Here is a 20,089-nt window from a genome sequence, read left to right as displayed (position 1 = left end):
TCCTCTTTGTATCTATGACATGCTGTGTGTATAATACTTTTATCACTGCATATATTTCACAACAGTGCCTTTATCCATTTACCCGGTTGCCGGCCCCACGAGACCACAAACTACTAAAAAGCAGAAGCCACGTCTTGCTCATCCCATACCCCCCAGAACTTAGCGTGGTGCCTGGTACAAAGTAGGTACTCAACAATTTGTGTTGACCTAAATGTCTAGAATGATCCAGGCTGCTGCTAGCCTAAACGGCAGCTTTTGAAAAAATCAAAGACACCTTTTTCTTCCATCACAAGAGGTCCCACACCAGGACACACAGCTTAGCAAGCTGAGAATGGACTGGATTTCAGCCCCCCACTTGCCCTCTCAAGTCAAGTTCCCTTGTGAAGTAAACACCCTGCCCAAACATAAGTGGACGAACAAGAGAATGCTATGACCTTGTGAAACAAAACAACATAAAGGGCCGATGGCTTCACTGTGCATAATTCTCTGTTTCAGGATTATCAGCAGTCCCCTCTATAAACCTAGTCTGGATGTCTCTGTCACTTCTAGATGAGATTACTTCAACTCTAGGGGTACCCAAAGAGTAGTTGAGCTGGGTGCGATAGCGGTGGCCCAAACCTTCCTTAAATGAGAGAATCAGTAGCACTCAGGTACCTACTGAGCCAATGCAATTAACTCAAGGTTGGAAAAAGTCTATAAGTGATATTTAAAATTCAAGGGCCAGGTACCAGAGTAATTGCCCTGATTCTGACCCTCCAAGGTTATTTGATCTAGCCTGCTCTTCTAATTCTCTCCCCCAGGGAGTGTAAAGCAGGAACATTCCAAGTCAGGGCCCTGACACCATCCCAACTGCTCTCCCTGAGGGCGATATTCCCTCTGGGATCTTCAAAGTAAGAGAAGAGTCTTTCTATATGGGCTGCTGGCTTGGATTTTTCCTTTCAGTTCTTTTTTTTCCCTCCCTCTGGTTGTATTTATGAAAGCAAACGGCTATATTCAGCAGTGGACCCATCTCCAGTTTAATTTCTATTTACACCTTGTAAGTGCACCCCAGACACTGCACTGAAATGGGCATTCCAGAATCCAAATAGAGCAAGTGATATACGGCAGAAGCTGGTAAATCCTTCCTCTTAACTCCTCGGGCTTAGTAATTCCCCACAGAACCTGGACAGCCTCACCTAATATTGCCACAGAGATTTAACAGCAAAGAGCCACAGTGACATCTTGTCTTGCACAATTTAATTACATTCACCAAATAGACAACAGTGCATTTACTGGCCCACCATTAAATATTATCATAAGTAATTTAAACCCAACTTCACTTGTCCAAATATATGGACAAAATACATTCTGTCATCCCAAAGCTTTAATGTTCCCTCCATAACTGTGAATCATCGACAAACCCTCAGTAATTTATTCTGCTTTCCAATTGGAAGCATACCTTAAAGGAAGAAAAGTCAGAATGTGCAACACTTCTGATAGTAAACTTGTCCACCTGCTATCCAACATAAATTAAGGAGCCATACTTTAGTGATTCAATTACGCCACTGAGTAATTGAAAATATGCAATTATAAGGAGTTGAGGTTCTTATGAGAAACATAATGTCTGCATTCCAGATTCCCTAGTATTTGATTTATAATTGGAATATTGGCATACTATTCTACATTTGAGAGGAACTGCTCCCTTCTGGATAGTTCTAGAATCTGAATATTTAGGGCTACAAAGACCCTACGAGCTCATCTTGTTCAATCCCTTGTTTTAGGTATGGGAAATGGAGGCTCAAAGATCGGTCAGCTTATAAAAGGCAAAGAGAGGCCTTCTGACTCCAGCTCAGAAAGTCTAGCATCATGGTCAAACTCACAGTCTCTGGAGTAGGACAAGATTCAACCTTGATGCTATACAAGCCAATTAATCTTTCTATGCCTTTGTTGCTTCTTCTTGAATATGGTAACTCCTAGATCAACTAGATACTATTATCTAGTTAAATAAAAATGCCTTTGCTTCTTCCTCTATTAAACAGAGATGATAACTCCTAAAGCAATTAGCCACAAATAGAGAACAACTCCTAGAGTTCCTGACAGAGTATGTTTTCTGAAACACTTAGCATAATGTTAGACCACAGTAAGTACTCAATAAAAAATTAGCCACCTTGGGCTTCCCTGGTGGCGCAGTGGTTGAGAGTCCGCCTGCCGATGGAGGGGACATGGGTTCGTGCCCTGGTCCGGGAGGATCCCACATGCCTCGGAGCGGCTGGGCCCGTGAGCCATGGCCACTGAGCTTGCGTGTCCAGAGCCTGTGCTCTGCAACGGGAGAGGCCACAACAGTGAGAGGTCCGTGTACCACAAAAAAAAAAAAAAAAAATTAGCCACCACCATCACCATCATCATGTCCAGTCCCAGTCACTGTATCATTTCATAGTCCTTTATTTAAATCCTATTGTTACTTTCAATATCTAACCAACAATTTGGCCAAAACATATTGCAGTTACTGTTCCACATTTAGCCAGAATATCTTTCCGCTCTATTCCAAAGACCGTACACCTTACAGCATACTTCCCCAATTTGGACAACTGGATCTCCCCTTTGTTTTGAGGACAACATGCTAACCAACCACTAAACCGCCAATGCTCGATTCATTTCTTGGGTTGTACACTGACGAGGTATGTCTGTGTCAGGTGCAACACTTTATCCAATCAGGCTTCCTATGCCAGCTGTCTCAACTCAAACACATGCACTGATCTGCTATTTTAGTCCTGTAACTAACAGTTGCATCTTAATATGTAAATATTTTAAAAATCACAAACGATTATTCCCATTATTGACCTCCATTCTTTCTCTTGACAAAAGAAACCATACCTTCTTTGAAACCCCAAATAAGCACATGTGATCAAATGCTAATTTAGCAATAAACAGAAAATTGACTTCAAATCATCTCTCTGTCACTCTAATTGATTAACAGTCACATGAAAATTGATAACATGATTTTCAGCAACAGAGCGCGTGGCACAAGCTTGTCGGTTCTATTGGCTTTGGATATTTACTTCCTTCCAAATAAAGCTTTTTAAGAGTACATTAGTGAGTCCACTAATAATCTTAAAAAGAAGTCTAATTACAATAATGAACTCTGTACAACAAGTTAATGCAATGCTGAAGCTTATAGATCTGAGTCTCGTATTGCAAGAAAAACAAAGTACAAATTCTGTTAAACATAGGACAATCATAGTTTTGTTTCACTGGGAGTGAATAAATGACTATGGTCTTCTTTGCTTCTCTAGCATTCTGGCAAAATATACTCACATGATATCTACCTGCCTTAAAATTGCCCCAACATCCATAATACTTATCTTAACACAAAATGAATTTTAAGCTGCTGATCCTCTAGTGTTCACATGGCTCAGTCAGAAACCATCCTTAAGAAGTAGAAGATTGAAAAAAATTTAACAGAAAATAAAGCTGCATTGGTCTAGGTTGTGAATATTCCTAAACTGAGTAAGTTATTATAGCAGAACTTGACTTCAGCTCATGTTGGCAATACAAAAACAGACATTGGAATGATGATAAAGCATGCTAACTTTCAGTGCGCTGAACATTCTCTATCTGCTCCTTTAGTTCTCTGCTTCACCCATCTCTATTCCTGCGACCCCTGAGGCTGACCTTTAGAAACTGTGTCCTTGGGCCTCCTTGCCCTTCACTTCTGACTAGATTGAGATATGGGGAAACACTAACAGTAGATCTAAGGTCAGTGGAAAAAGGAGGTGGGTATTTTCCTTACAACTCTCTCCCTGCTGGGCACAGGTTGAAAGGGACCTCGTTCCTCCACCAGAGGCTGCACTGCTGAGATGTACGCTATCCACCAGCTATAGCTACAGGTCTCTGGGTTCCAAAACAAGCTCCCTTTCCTGGCATCTTCAGGTCTAGGGGAGGTCTTGGCCTTCCACTGCTGCTAACCCTGGGGATTCATCATTTGTTGATTTCCTTTAACCCTTCCCACATCCTTGAAAATAGTCTCTTCATTAAACTCTAATCCCATTTGAATGTGCCATCTGTTATCTGCCAGAACCCTGTCTGAGATGTCTACCTTCCATTAACACAGTGGTCCTCTGCCTGTTGGGGGTTACAAACCCCTTTGAGAGCCTAAATGAAAAAAAAAAATTACAGAGACCTCTCTCTGCCAAAATGCACATAGTCACATACATGTGAATTTTCTGATACCATTTCAAAGAGCTGACAGACACCTTGAGTCACATCCATGGATCCCCAAGTATGAACCCCTACTATATTTAAGAAAACAGTTTTTATATTCAGAAGAGAATTATACGGGTGCTATGTTGTTTTTTAAAGATTCCAAAATGGATATCAGATTGTAAAATATTAAGTTATAAGAAAGCACCCCACTCCTAAAAACATCCAAATAAAGAATAAATATAAAAGATATTGCTCAATAATGCATCTTTAATTTTACTACTTTCCTTGCTTGTCACATCATTTAAGTATTTATCACATACACCCTTAGAATGTTTTTCCATCGGCCAATGTTTTATTTACTTGTAAAGCTGATTGTTCATCACTTCAAGTGCCATCTGGACTACTGATAAGTAAATGTCTTTAAAAATCTCTGAAAGCGATTTCTGGAAGTTTTACCATCTACCAGACCCACTCAGCCTTCCAAAGCCTGATCTCCAAGGATGCCGATATGTATTCAGCTGTTTTTTTATTAACACTGGTGGCTTCACAGTATTAAAAACGTATACACCAGGGACTTCCCTGGTGGCGCAGTGGTTAAGAATCCGCCTGCCAATGCAGGGGACACAGGTTCGATCCCTGGTCTGGGAAGATCCCACATGCCGCGGAGCAACTAAGCCCGTGCACCACAACTACTGAGCCTGTGCTCTAGAGCCCACATGCTACAATTACTGAGCCCACGTGCCACAACTACTGAAGCCGGTGCGCCAAGAGCCCATGCTCCGCAACAAGAGAAGCCACCGCAATGAGAAGCCCGCACACCACAACAAAGAGTAGCCCCTGCTTGCTGCGACTAGAGAAAGCCCGTGTGCAGCAACGAAGACCCAAGGCAGCCAAAAATAAAATAAAATAAAGAAACTAACACAACATTGTAAATGAACCATACTTCAAAAAAAAATTAAATGAAAAAAAATGTATACACCAAGTTACCCCAATAGGAAACATGCACGGATTGTGATGAAAAATAAATTTCACTTCAAATAGTCACCCTCTCTGCCTATACGCCTTCCCCATGGTCCAGGATGAGCATCTTTCTATAGGAAAATCAAAAAATGAATGCTGAAGTCCAATGCTCCAGCGTGCTTGAATCTCTTAAGGTCTCTATCAGTGGCTATTAAAATTTAAAGTGCACTGCATAGTCCTTGACTCCAAAAAGCACATGCTACTTATATTCCTTAAGCTACTGGCAGCTTAAGTTATTCTGTGTGGCTTGGAGGGGAGTAAAAGAACCAACGCAACAGACATTGGACCATATAAATATCAACTGAAGACCATGGGAACAAAAACTTTAGTTGATGTTTTCCTTCCAATGGCAGCCATCTTAATGACCCTGTATTTAAAAGTCACCTTTTTTATATAAACCTGTTTAAATACCATGATATAGTGTATATAAACTTGTATGAGTCCTATGGGCATACACATTATTCTTTTGTCAGCCCCCAAATAAGATTAGCATAAAAGACACCATTGGTGTTCATAATTTTAAAGAATACATGGATGTTTAGTTGGCTGCAACTGATGTTTTTAAAAAAGAAACGGAATGGAATAAAACAAATTGTATCAGAATGTATCACCTGTATTAAAGGTGAAATATTGTTTATAAAAAAAAGTCTAACAAAAAAATGTCTATCAAAGAATATGTGGATACATAAGCTCTACAGTTCACATCCTTGATAGTAGCGGAGCACTGCTTTTTATTATTCTACATTATTTTCTTTGTTAACCAAGATTGCCTTGACTATTTTGGTGACAATCTTCAACACCAGTCATCAGTAGTACTGAGAGAGTGCCCTTATCCTCAAATGGTCTTTTTGTCCTCATGATTTTCTAATCTGCCATGAAGCTACCAATCTTATAGGCAGCTCTCTGGGGTCAGCGAACTGTGATGTCTTCCCTTCATCCTTTCCCCACACTGATCCTCTCCTACTGAATCAGGAGATGACTTCTGTTTAATCTTAAAAAGAATAAACATGCAACTGGATTCGGAAGTCCAAAGATTTCTCTCCTTGTCGTCTCCAGCTCACCTAGGGATCCTACCCCTGATTCCATCAAATACATTGCTGCCAAATTAATCTTCCTAAAAGCACAGCCTCAATTGTTCCCCACTGCCCAACCATCCTGTTCAAAACCTTTCAAGGGCTCTTCCTGTCTTTCTGAAAGAAGAAATTGTTTGAACTCTATAGCCTGGGATTCAGAACCCTTAATAATCTGGCACTGGGTTTACCCTGGCTTTCCTCCTTTCTTCTGTGTTGTTGTGGGTTCCAAATGAATTACATCACCATTCCCTGGAGGTTCCACGTGCTTTATAATCATGCCTTTGCCCATCTCTCCCTTCTACCAATACAGAATGGCTTTTCCAAGGCAGTTCAAATGTTACTCCATCTATAACACATACGACATCTTTTCTATACCTTCCTGCCCACTGCTCACCAGCCCAACCCCAGGGATTTATCTGGTAGTCTGGTAGTTAACCTCTCTGTAAACTACTAGACCCAGTTTAGCTATTTGTAAAATGGGGTTAATAATGCCAAGTAATTTTGAGGACTAACTATGTAGAATACTTAAAGCACAGTTATGGTTTCTGTGGTGGTGATCGTGATTATTGCTTCTGTCTTCAAACAGTTACTATACAGTAAGGAATTGGAAAACTGAACGTGATTTTTGTATCTTCCACTGCCCTGCCACAGTATAAATAACTTAGGAAGAAACAGAGGAAGGACATATGAAAGAAACTACATGCCCTCAATTTGGGGGCACAGAAAGAACCAACAGTTTCAGATTCTGAGTATATTGTCTATGTAGATCAGTTTGGCCTGGAAACGCCATATGTGTACACTGGCTTTCGCTTAACAAAGTGTTAAGTTGGGTCACTGCACTATCACTAATTGAATTCTAAGAGATGTCAACCATAACTCCTAGGCTGGGGCTCCTTTGTGAAAGATGGCAGTTGAGTGTAACAAGGACCCCTGCTGCTCTTACCAAAAGAAATGAGTCTGTCTTTGAGTCGGGCCGTTTCTTCCTTTTCAGCTTTCCTGAGCTCTCACTTACAGAGAAAGCAAATTAGATGCCACTTTGTCATCTTGGTCTGCAGTTTCGCACAAAGCCTTCCTCTTTTAAAAGACCTTGAGGGTCAGATTCTAATCTGAGTTGTACTGTGATGAGTCTCTTAAAAGAACCACTCTGATGCCTGCAAGCACAGCAGAAAGTATTAGGAAATACAACCTCATTAGTCAAAATCATGGCCACCTCCCAGACACCTGACGTAGAAGCAGGGCGGCCATGTTGGATTTGTTTTAGTAAGAAATACGACTGAGCACAAACAGGTTTCATCCTGTCAAAAGACTGCTTCTTTAATCCAGAGCTTGGAGTGGAAAATATGAGCTGAGGCATATTCAATGGCTCTGAGACATTTTGGGCATCGTACACACTCAGTCTGCAGCACCTCTAAGCCAGGAGTGCACTGGGTGCATCTCAAAGTGACGCATGGTGACATAGAGTTCCACCAGAGCACGGAGCACTGAGTTAATTGGCAAGGCTGGTCACTAGAAAGCACACTTCACTCTGCAGAAGCCGGAGGCCACTTGAGGAACACCGAAACAAACATTTTAAGTGGGCAAGAGTCACAAAACTGCATACAGCTCACATGACAACCAAGAACTCCTCCTTATTTGTACTCTTTGTGCTCTTGGAGGGGAAAAGGTAAGCCCTTTCCATACAGGCAAGTATTTTAAGTCCTACTGAGCACAGAAGTTCTCAGGGGAACTACCCACAGCCTGAAGGGTCACTGCTTCCTAATTTCCCTGGGTGGTACCTAATCACTCAGCAAGAGTCTACATCTTAATTCTTGCATGGAAGGGATCACCCTAGTTCCAGGAATGAGTACTGAAGCCAGAGGACCTCAATACCACTCACTAGTCATGTGAACTTGGGCAATTTTCTTAACTCACTAAGCCTTAGTTTCTTCTCCTCTACAGAAGAAATTATGTTTTATGAGAATGAGAATATGTATACAAATTATGTTGTAATATAAAAATATTTTTAAATTAAGGATTAATTTTAATGCTGAGCAAAGATAGACCATCCTTCTGTCAAAATATCTCTGTGTTTGGTGCCCTTAGATCCCACACTCTGCATTAGTCCCCTAGGGCTGTTATAACCAAGTGTTACAAACTGGGTGACTTAAGACTATAGTTATTCTATCATAGTTATGGAGGCTAGAAGTCCAAAATCAAGGTGTCAACAGGGCCATGCCCTCTGTTACGGCTCTAGGAGAGTAATTCTGTGATGGTAAATTTTATGAGACATCTTGACAAAGCCACAAGGTAACCAGATATTTGGTTAAATATCTGGGTGTATCTGTGAGGGTGTTTGAATTGGTAGACTGAGTAAAGTAGATTGTCCTCCCCAATATGGGTGAGCATCATTCAATCCATTGAGGGCTTGCATAAAACCAAAAGACAGAGAAAGGGAGAATGTGCTCTCTCTGCCTGTCTGAGTGGGGACATTGGTCTTCTCCTGCCCCCAGATTGGAATTTACATCATCAGCTCTCCTGGCCCTCAGGTCTTCAAGTTTGGACTGGAACTTACATCATTGATTCTCTTGGTTCTCAGGCCTTTGGACTCAGATCAGAACCACATCAACTTTCCTGGGTCTCCAGTTTCCAGACAGCAAATTGTGGAACTTCCCAGCCCCATAATCACAAGAGTCAATTCCTTATAGTCTCTCTCTCTCTCTTTCAATGTATATATATAACACCCTGGATTTTCCAAGATATTCCTGTGCTGGCCCTACAACTTCACTTATGCGTGTCAGAATATATGCCCCAATATTGGTTTCAAAACAAGGCTCACTAAAATATGGGCATCAGAAGAAAAGACAATGGGATGGTTTGTTCTTCAAAACCTTCATTTCCCTTCACAAATTTCTTCTCCCCCTATGTTTCTTCTCTGAGTGAATCAAAGTTGGGGGTTCTTAATCCTTCTATACCAATTCCTGTCTTCTTCACTCCATCCACTAATCTGTAACCCTGTCCATTCAAACTCTCCCACATTTCTCAAATCAGCCTCCTCTTCCCCAGCCCCACACCACTCATTTGGTTGAGGACTCATTATGTCTCAGATTATGCACTTCGTTAACTTGAATTTTGGGCCTCACCAATACTCCCACCAGATTGAGCTTTCTAAAACGCAAACTTGATCATTCACTGGCTTCAGTTACCTTAGTGCCTATCTACTGCCTTCAGGATTAAATCCAAGATTCTTAGCATGCCATGTATGGCAGACACTGCTGGCTATGTGTTCATCAAAACTCATTTCCTCTTCTCCTGGGCATACAGCTGGAGTTCATTGCCTAGCCATCCTTGCAGTTAGTTGTGACCATGTCAGTGGGTTTCTAGCCAATAGAACATGAAAGAAAATGACACATGCTATACCCAACCTGGTCCATAAAAATCTCCCATGCCATCCTCCATGCTCTCTCTTCCCCAGTTGGCTACTAGGTGCAGAGAGTCTACTACAGGGCTCTGGGGCCTTAGGAAACAGTAGAGCCATAAGATGGAAGAAATCTGGGCTCCTGGAATCATACTGAAAGAAAGCTACCTGCTACATGAATGATATTCATTTCTATCGTACTAAGATCTCATTATCCCACTGTATTAAGATATCCATTTCTATTGTATTGTATTGCTGAGTTGTGACAGTTGTTTATTACAGCCATGTGCCTACTTTGACCAATATACCATTTGAGGCTCTCAGTTTTCTGGCTCCTACCTACCTCTCCCATCTCATCATTGATTCATTACTCCTTTCCATCCTATACCATCTTTCTGCCTCAGTGAACTATTATGGTCCTCCAAACTCATTACTTCCCTCTTGACTTTGGTTTCATTAGAGTAATGCTCTCTCTACTTAGAAGGACCCTATAAGATAGACTATTCTTTATCTTCATTTTACATATAAGGAAACTTAAGGCTTAGAGAGGTTAAGTTCCTTGCCAGATTATCAGCTAGTATGTAACTGAGTCAAGATTCGAACCTAATCATATGGATACGGAACCCTTGCACTTAACCACTAGTTCATGAATCAATAAGTGTTTTGGAATGAGTCCTTCTCAGCCAACAGCAGAAAAGTACTCAAGGTCTAGCTATCGCCAGGCCTATCCCAGCCCACTTGGAAGGCTCAGACACAGTTCGGAGATTCTGTTCATGAACACACTTAGAGAAGCTATATAATCTCCCATGCTTAATGTTACTCTTAATCTTACAGAACAGAATGTTAATAATATCATTCCTTGAAGGTAACATAAACACTTAAAATGTTTTCTTTCCAACTCTTCTGCCTTTACACTTCCCTTCCTGCCTTTTCTGGTTCAGTGTCATTGAACTTAGTTGGTAAATGGGCAAATATGTATCTCCAGACCATACTAAGCATGTCTTTTGATGTGCTCAAGTTCCAAAATGAACGTCACTCATGTTACAACCTCTCAGGTGCTCAGAAGTATTAGCAATTTCCCTTTTCCTTTGCTGACTTTTCTCTAGGCTATCTATGCTATATTACTTCCATCTTTTTTCGTACAGTAAGACATGCCCTCTAATCCATTTATCATTCTCGTCATCCTTGCTTGCAGTATTCCTTTTTCATATTTCTTGAAAGCAAAATGGTGCCCTAATAAACACATTTATACAAACACACACTACAAAATCTCAGGCATTCCAGAACCAGTCTTTCCATCAGAATCCTCTCTTGACAACAGTTGATGTAATTTTTGGCCTGCCTCTTCCTCCCCTCTGCTCTTTGGTCAACACTTCACTATTTTATCCAGATCTGTCCTTCTCATTTTTGCCCAAGTATCTTCAACAGTCACAAGTGGCTCTTTGATCTGCTATAATATACGTAAGTAAACACATTTTGTGGTTCTTTTTTTTTTTAACTCAAGTATTCCAAAGAGTGATGAACGTCAGGAACTATAAATGGACCCTTGCAGCACCCTGTGAAAATCAGAGTTCAGACGGGATTCAAGCCAGTCTTTCCAATACTGATGAAAGGCAGCTCATCCCAAATGGTGCTTCGGAGAATATTGTCTATACCCAACTTGAGCCTAGAGAATTTATGAAGGAGAGAAATGTTTGCATTGCTGTTCTCATGCCTTTCTCTAACTTCCTCCAAGCTGTCCACAGATCTTATTTTCCACCCAATCATCCAGTGTTCATACTCTAATCTTAGACACCAACCTCTTTCAACCTATCAGTCAATTGATTTGATAAATTAATGCTGACTAATGGAAATTAAGGAAAAATCTTCCTCTCTTTAGGCAACATATGACCTCTCTGAACCTCAGTTTCTTTGTGTGTAAAATGGAGATGATATTCTGCTTTCTGTATTTCCACATGTAGGGAACTGTCAATTATTCATATGCTGGTCATAGGGACAACACATTAATTTTCACAGTCTCTTCCCTTACCCCTCCCACTCCCAAGAAAAATTCTAGTATAGTATGTTCTCCTCCTATGAGGCCTTAATATATACATTAGGATAATCAGGGAAGGGAAGAACCCGAGACAGTCCGAAGATAGGATTTACTCCGAAAAAGATCAAAACTAATAGTCTCAGGAATGGGGTAGAGGAATAAGTCAGTAGCTTCCTGGTATGGATATGGGGGAATTCTGGGGGAGAATGGAGAGGAGTGAGTATTGAGGGGAATGGTTATTGTCTATCTGAAAGACAAGACAGGAACAGAGGAAAGAAGTGGTGGGTGTTATAAATGTCCTACTTCCTGAGCGTTTTTTGGAGAGAGAACAATGAAAACTTAAATCAATGTCAATTACTATTTTCCTTTTACTTGATCCTTGCCAAGACTGTGCTATGAGAGGTTTTGGCTTTATAAAGGTTCTGTGTATATAGATTATTCACTTTTCCATTATCCAAGGCCATGGTTGGTTCCACCTTCCCAAATCCAGAATGGTCCACTTTAACCTTTGTGTGCCCTTTTGAGACACTGGCTCCCAACCTTAGTCATCCTTAGTCAATGTCTACCAAGGGGCTTTGGAATGACAGTAGCAAATATAATTAGAAGTTTCGTTCTCCTCCTGTGAAGGGGACAAGCACAGAAGCACTTCAAAACCAAACCAACAGTATAAGGATTATCCAGAAATGTGATTTATCTGAATTCTCCTCCATTAGTGTTTAATCAAGGACTGACTGTGTGGAGAACTGCATATTTCCATAGTTTCTAATGTTCACTCTGATTTTTCTGAAGATTTTTTTTCATAAATTACTCCCTTGTTAGCTCTTTAAGAACCCTTGGAATAGATAATATGATCTTACTGATTTATATGGTATAGTTTAGCGACCAGGATATTCTTTTATTTAGCCTCTTATGTAGCTTTCTGACTCTCCCACCAAAAATCTCCTTGACTGCCGCCTCTAGGCTTCTCCTCTGTATAATTTAGTTAAAGGCGGAGGCCAAGTAGTTGCTAATTAATTCCTCACATCGCAGCTCTCTAGTCATCTAGCTTTCGTCTTCACATAAAGTGGCCTGTCTGGCCTCCCGTTCTCCTTCATTTTCTAATTCCATTGCTTCGGAGAAATATTTTGGTTGTAGTTGTTCTTGGCATTGTGGAATCAATTACAGCAAAACACAAATTGTCCGAGGTAAGTCTGATCCTTAAACACTCATTGACAACTAGCTTATTTCAAAAGTGATTTTATCAGCCTTTTTGCCGAATCCAATAGACATTTTATTTAGAACATAGTCTATTCTTCGAACCTCATTCATTCAAATATTTTATGGAATTCCAGGTAGTGTACTAATAGGGAATATGATAAAAGATATCGTTCCTTTCTTTGGAAAGGAGTTTCAAAGGAAATATCTTCATATTTGAAAAAAGATGAAACACATTCTTTTAAAGGCTACATTCTATCATAAGTTATATCAATAGTAATGACAGCTATTTACTGTACACCTTTTGTGGGCTCTCTCTGTGCTAAGGGTTTTATCTTCATTCTCTTTTTTGATTCTCACCACACCCTATGAGTTAGGTGCTCTTGTTACCACCTATTTTACAGATAAGAAAATAGAGGATCAAAAGAAATTAAGACACTAGATCAAATTATACAGCTTACCAGTGGCAGAGCTATAATTCCTATCTACAGTGTCTACCTTCTTAAGTTCTAAAAACGTAGCATGAGCATGAGTGTGTCTGGCATGTAGTAGGCACCCAGTCTATGTTTGGTTAATTGTTAGTAAGAAGAGGGTCCGGGAGGACAATGGTGTGGCTTAAACAGCAAATTTGAGTCAAGGAGCAATGGAAGCAAGTGGACATGCAGGCTGAGGAAGTGGCCTTGGCCTCCTCTTGGAGGCCAGGTTGTAGAGTGAGCTCTGAAACCTGCAGAGAAGGGGAAGGCACTGAAGACTTCTGAACAGGGAAGAAACCTGGCGAATGTGTCAACCAGGGACAGCTGTTCTCAGTGGTGATGTGCACAGAGAATTGAAAATTGGAGGCCTCAAGTCTCATTAGGAGAAAATAGTAATAGTCTATGGGTGGGATAATAATGAACTGAACTAAGAGAATGGGCATCACAGAAAAACAATGGGCAGAATTTGGATGTGGGACTTTGTTGTAGGGTGTAAACAATGATTCTGAGGTTCTGAAGCTAGTAACTGTTGCTTTCATCAAAAATCATTTAGTCAGGAATAAGTGTCAGTTTGGGCTTGACAAAACAATGGGTACATAGTAGGCACTCAGACGTTCTTAAAATGAACAAAAGGATGAATGAACAGATGAGTAAATGAATGAGTGAATGAAGTGTTCTTGAGAAGCTGAGTTTGAGGGAATGGCAGAGCCTCCCAAGTAGAGTCAGATCCCGAAGAATTGTCCCTGGAAGCAATGTACATTCCCTGCGCTCTTTCCTTCTTTTTTTTTTTTTTAATTTGCCCCTGTTGTAGCCAAGCCTCTGTATTCTCTTTAAAACTATTTTCTGAGTTAGTTTAGGTAATGTGGTAAATAGTCAGATTTATAAATTTATAGAACTAATTCCTGAGAAACTCTCCTGTCATGCAGCAAGATATATATATATATATTTTAATCCAGCAGGATTTCACATTCTCGGAGAATGAGTTCTCTGGGAACAAGAGACTCAACCAATACCTCTATTCAGTGAATGCAAGGTTTTGTAACTCTCCTTCAGAATATAAGTCGAATAGAGGACCCAAAGGGTTACCCAATAACCTAAGGAATCAGTCTTGTGTCATGCACTGGATACAAGGCATATGTGAAAAGGGCAAAATAGAAGAGGACATGGAATAAAATGGGTGAAAAGTCACATTCATAAAAGCCTAGGCACCAGCTTTGATAACCACCGCCAACGTGCCTTAGGAGCAGCACAATGTGTCTAGTTAAATAAAAGATAAAAGATGAAGGGCAACAAGAAAAAAAAATTGTAACTCGGGGTTCATCAATCCTAAATTTCTGAGACCATTGAAAATGGAATTTCAGGGACTTCCCTGGTGGCACAGTGGTTAAGAATCCACCTGCCAATGCAGGGGACTGCTAAATTTCTGAAACCATTAAAAATGGAATTTCAGGGACTTCCCTGGTGGCGCAGTGGTTAGGAATCCACCTGCCAATGCAGGGGACGGGTTCGAGCCCTGGTCCGGGAAGAACCCACATGCCGTGGAACAACTAAGCCCATGCACCACAACTACCGAGCCCACGCTCTAGAGCCCTCGAGCCACAACTACTGAGCCCGCATGCCACAACTACTGAAGCCCACGTGCCTAGATCCCGTGCTCAGCAACAAGAGAAGCCCCCGTACCGCAACAAAGAGTAGCCCCCGCTTGCCGCAACTAGAGAGAAAGCCCGTGTGCAGCAACAAAGACCCAACGCAGCCAATAAATAAATAAACAAATAAATAAAATTACTAAAAATAAAAATGCCATTTCAGGTGGATCTATCCATCCATCCAAACGCTATATTTACAGTGAATAAGAATGAAGGTTTTGAAGTCACACAGATCTGAGTTTGAATCTCAGCCACTTTTGCCATTAACCGAGAGACATCGTGTGAGATGCTTCACTTCCCTTTGCCTCAGTTTCCTCACCTATAATATGCAGATAAAGCCTCGGGTTAGTTGTGAGGATTAAATAAGATAATGTGCTTAAACTCAGCATCTGCCTGGGGCACAGCAAATAGCTCAGTAAACTGCGGCTGTAATTTGCATCATTACCAGACTGTGCTACGTACCGGGGCAAATCCAAAGAAATCTAAGACCTGCTCCTTCAAACCCCCACTCCCCACCAGTCTCAGCCAACTACACCTCTAACTGTAACACTGCTTCAATCATCAGAACGCCATGAAGATGTAAAGGGAACAAGAAAATGTGTGGAGTAGATGAGAAAAATATACCCTAGTTACTGGTCTAGCATTACCGCTGCTCTGGATTAAGGAGATTTGGGTCATCAGCTAACCAGTGTCGCTCAAAGCAGTGTTGAATTCTCTAATGGAGAAAGGATTAGAGGACAGAACCAGCTGTTTGAGGTACTGGAATTATAAGAACCTGAACGTGATTTTAAGAAGAGATATCCTAAGGAGAAAAAAATGCTCATTTTTAGATGCATAGTATTATTTGCTCCTGAGGCTGTGGAGGGGGAGGGGTCTCTGGGAGGGAATGAAACACATTTCTTAATATCCTCTTTGAAAAAAAATTATATGGGCACATAAAACACGTGTTTGTTAAAGGAAGTAACCCATCTGAGATAACAACCTAAGACTGATGTCTTGTGAAAAAGGAGAGTTTTTTGGAGATGTTTATTCCACTTGAGATTTCAACTTTATGTTTTGCATATGTCTATTTAGGGTTTTTAAATACTACTCTCTTCTCGCTGCCGCTAATCTTATTTGTACTCTGAAATAAGTTACACTGTAGTGTGGTGGGTGCTTGAAAATATCCTTTCAACTGAGCAAAAATTTACATAATTTACATTTTACATACATATTTAACTCTCATGGTAAAAACATAATCTCACTCAACTGGCAAATGAGCTACTATTAACATACTTTATTAATAATATGAGAAATCCTATTTAAATTAAGAAATTGAATCTCTTTAGAACTTCAAGTCAGTACACAGCATCTAGCAATTGTGCTTTAAGGTCTATTTCACAAGATATGTCTGTATGCAAGAAACAGTCATGAAATCAGTAATGCTTTTAAGCAGGCAGATGACTCCATTGTTGCATAAGTAGTAACTTCAGAAGTAACAGCAGTAATTGTAATAGTAGCAGTAGTAATAGTATAGTTACAATATTACTAAATTGCTGCAGGCATTGCTCTAAACGTGTCGTATGTGTTATCATATTTAATCCTCACAACCCTATGAATTTTTATTACTATCCCTTTTTACAGATGAAGACATTGAGGCATAACAAGGAAGTTAAGTATTGCCCCAGATCATGTAGAGCTAGAATTTAAACTGAGAAAGACTTAAGAACCTGAGATTTTTTACACTTCTCTGGAACACACCCCACTTACATGACTACAAGGAAGGTGAGATTGGATTCTAGCCCATGTCTGTGTGATTACAGAATGTACTCCCTGATTATAAGACTTCAGTTGTTTCTTAGGAGATTCCCACGTCCTTTGGGCAAATACGGTCCTGAGGGACCTGTCTCATGAGTTCAGAGTATATGACCAGCCATCTTCATCCAAGAAGCAGCTATGAATTAGGTCTGGATAGTGATGGAAATTAAAATGAATGTGCATCAGAAAAGTGGTTCCATAGGCCTTAGTTGAGAACCTTGTTCATTTCCAGAGTGAAAGTGGGAGGGATGAAAGGATGAAGGAAAAGAGAAGAGAAAGGAAAGAGAAAATTTTTATTAAACAACTATTAAGTGCCAAGAACAGTGCTGAGCACTTTATGTATAAGAACCCATTTCATCAAAGCACAGAATTCACAAAAAGAGCCACAAAAATGATCAAAAGACCAATGTTAAGTTACAGAAAAATTAAGAAAATTAGATTGACTTATTAGGAAAAAGTCAGCTCTTTATTTTGCACATTAGAGAACTTTAGCTGGGAGAGCTTCAGTGCCATGCCCCAAGTTACACATTAAGTTAACACTAAATCCAAGACTGGACCGGTCCACTGGATTTCCCTCGGCCCCAGTCCCCATGTTTGCATCCGACTCAAAGGGGGTATCTTTGCTGTGCCCTCCCACTTCTCCACTGGTGCCTGGCAGTAGATCACATCTCAGCTGAGACACGCTATCCCCGGTATTGATTAGTGACAAAGTCATCAATCTGAATCAGGGATACCCCTTGTCAGACTGGACAAAAGGGAGCAGTGGTGGGTACCAAGCTTGACTTTCTAACATATATAAAAGGTTCTGTTTGCTCTTCCTCTTTCTTTGGGGAGAAAAGGACAGATATTTGTATTTTATAGATGGGAAAACTGAGTTTCAAAGAGGTGAATAAATTGGGCTAAAGTTACTTATCTTGGAAATGGCAGACTTACGGCCCAGCTATAGGATTGCTGAACAAAAGTTTCACTGGTGGCAATGAAGTGCATATGTTTATGTCTATGCCTTTCACTTTGGATCTAAGAAAATACCTTCCAGGCAACCAATTCTTTCTTTCTTTATTTTTTTAATCTACTTATTTATTTATGGCTGCATTGGGTCTTTGTTACCGTGCACGGGCCTTCTCGAGTTGTGGCAAGCAGGGGTGCTACTCTTTGTTGCAGCGCGGGCTTCTCCTTGCGGTGGCTTCTCTTGTTGTGGCACACCGGCTCTAGGCACGGGGGCTTCAGTAGTTGTGGCACTCGGGCTCAGCAGTTGTGGCACACGGGCTTAGTTGCTCAGCAACATGTGGAATCCTCCCGGACCAGGGCTCGAGCCCGTGTCCCCTGCATTGGCAGGTGGATTCTTAACCACTATGCCACCAGGGAAGTCCCCCAATTTTTTTCTAAAGGCATGTTCTGCTTAGGCTGACAGAAAATAGCCATTCTCCTTCCAACCCTAGGAGGAGTCACCAGGTCGGTTCCTACCTGCCCAATTAGGGAAGTATTATGGCATAGAGCATAAGTTACCCCCTTGTTGTTTAGCTCAGTTTTCTTTTGTTTTTCTTAGAATAATAAAAGAAGAATGTCTTCTTTGTGCTCATATGCAATGTGCAGAGCTCTGTTTATGGCAATTTTAGCCATTAACTGGAAAAAGAAAAGCCCCCAATTCTTTGTTGATATGCTGTCAATATTGCCAGTACAGGGGACCTTACACAACAGGGACCTTATTTTTCCTAGAATGATTCCAGAGGCAGCTAGATTGGAGTTAACTAGGTGTGTAGCCTTGAACAATCTCTTTGACATTCCCAAGCCTCAATTTCCTGATCTTGCTTTTCCTAACTTCATTGAAGTATAATTGGCAAATAAAGTTGCAAGTTATTTAAAGTGTACAACATGATGATTTTATATACATTTACATTGTGAAAGGATTCCCCCCTCCCCACTGCACTGAGTTAATTAACACATCCATCACCTTACATATTTACTGATTTTTTTTTTTTTTGGAGAACATTTGAGTTCAATTTTCTGATCTTTAAAATGAGGAAAATAATACTGCCTACTGCACAGGGTGGCTGTGAGGCATAAAATAGTTAGGGTGCCACCCTGCACCCAATAGGATGGCTACTATCAAAAAGGTAGAAAATAACAAGTGTTGGCCAGGATGTGGAGAAATTGGAACCCTTGTGCTCTGTTGGTGAAAACGTAAAATGGGCCACTGCTGTGGAAAACCGTATGGAGGTTCCTCAAAAAATTTAAAATGAAATTATCATATGATAATTATCACTTCTGAGTATACACCCACAAGAACTGAAAGCAGGACCTCAAAGAGATATTTTATACCCATATTCATAGCAGCATTATTCACAAGAGCCAAGAAGTGGAAGCAGCTAAAGTGTCCAACAACAGATGAAAGATAAGCCAAATGTGGTATACACGTACAGTGAAATATTATGTGGCCTTAAAAAGAAAGGAAATTCTGACACATGCTACGACATGGATGAACCTAGAGCATATTATGCTAAGTGAAATAAGCCAGTCATGGAAAGACAAGTACTGATTCCACTTACACGAGATACCTAGAAAAGTCAAATTCATGGAAAGTGGAATGGTAGTTCTCAAGAGCTGGAAGAAGGGAGAATGGGGAATCATCATTTAATGGGTATAGCATTTCAGTTTTGCAAGCTGAAAAGAGTTCTGGAGATGGAAGGTGGTAACGGTTGCACAAGAACGTGAATGTACTTAATATCATTTAAACTACACTTAAAAACGGTTAAGATAGTTTTTTAAAAAAAGGCAGGAGGACAGGCAACTTGGGGGAGGGGAAGCAATGACACAAATTTTAAATGCCTTCAATGAAAACAGAAAAAGTACTTAGCACAGGGCTGGCCCATTGCGATTATTGAGTGAATGTTGAACCACTGGTAAAGATGTCAGGGAAGGCGGTGGTGAAGTGGGGATGACGTGGTGGAGACAGTGATGCACGGGGTATTGATGCAGCGTGTGCATACCTTTCCTCCTTAGAAGAGGCTGGCTTCCTCAGAGAGAGAGGCACACTCTCCATTTCAGAATGCAAAGCAACATGAAATGAACTGACTTCTCTTGCACAAGATGAGCCCGTGGGAGAGCCCAATACAGGTAGGAACTGAGCAGGCCCAGCATGGTGGTGACAGAGCATAGCACTGGGGGAACTGTTCCAGCAACTGGAAAAACGTGGGGGTTTTTCTGTTTCTTTTTTTTTTGATCACATAACTTTTCTTCTTTATTCTGCTAATATGATGAATTGTATTGATTGATTT

The sequence above is a fragment of the Monodon monoceros genome, unplaced genomic scaffold (assembly GCF_005190385.1).
Source record: "Monodon monoceros isolate NGI ecotype Baffin Bay Population unplaced genomic scaffold, NGI_Narwhal_1 Super_Scaffold_20, whole genome shotgun sequence".
Lineage (NCBI taxonomy): Eukaryota > Metazoa > Chordata > Mammalia > Artiodactyla > Monodontidae > Monodon > Monodon monoceros.
This window is presented reverse-complemented; position numbering follows the sequence as displayed.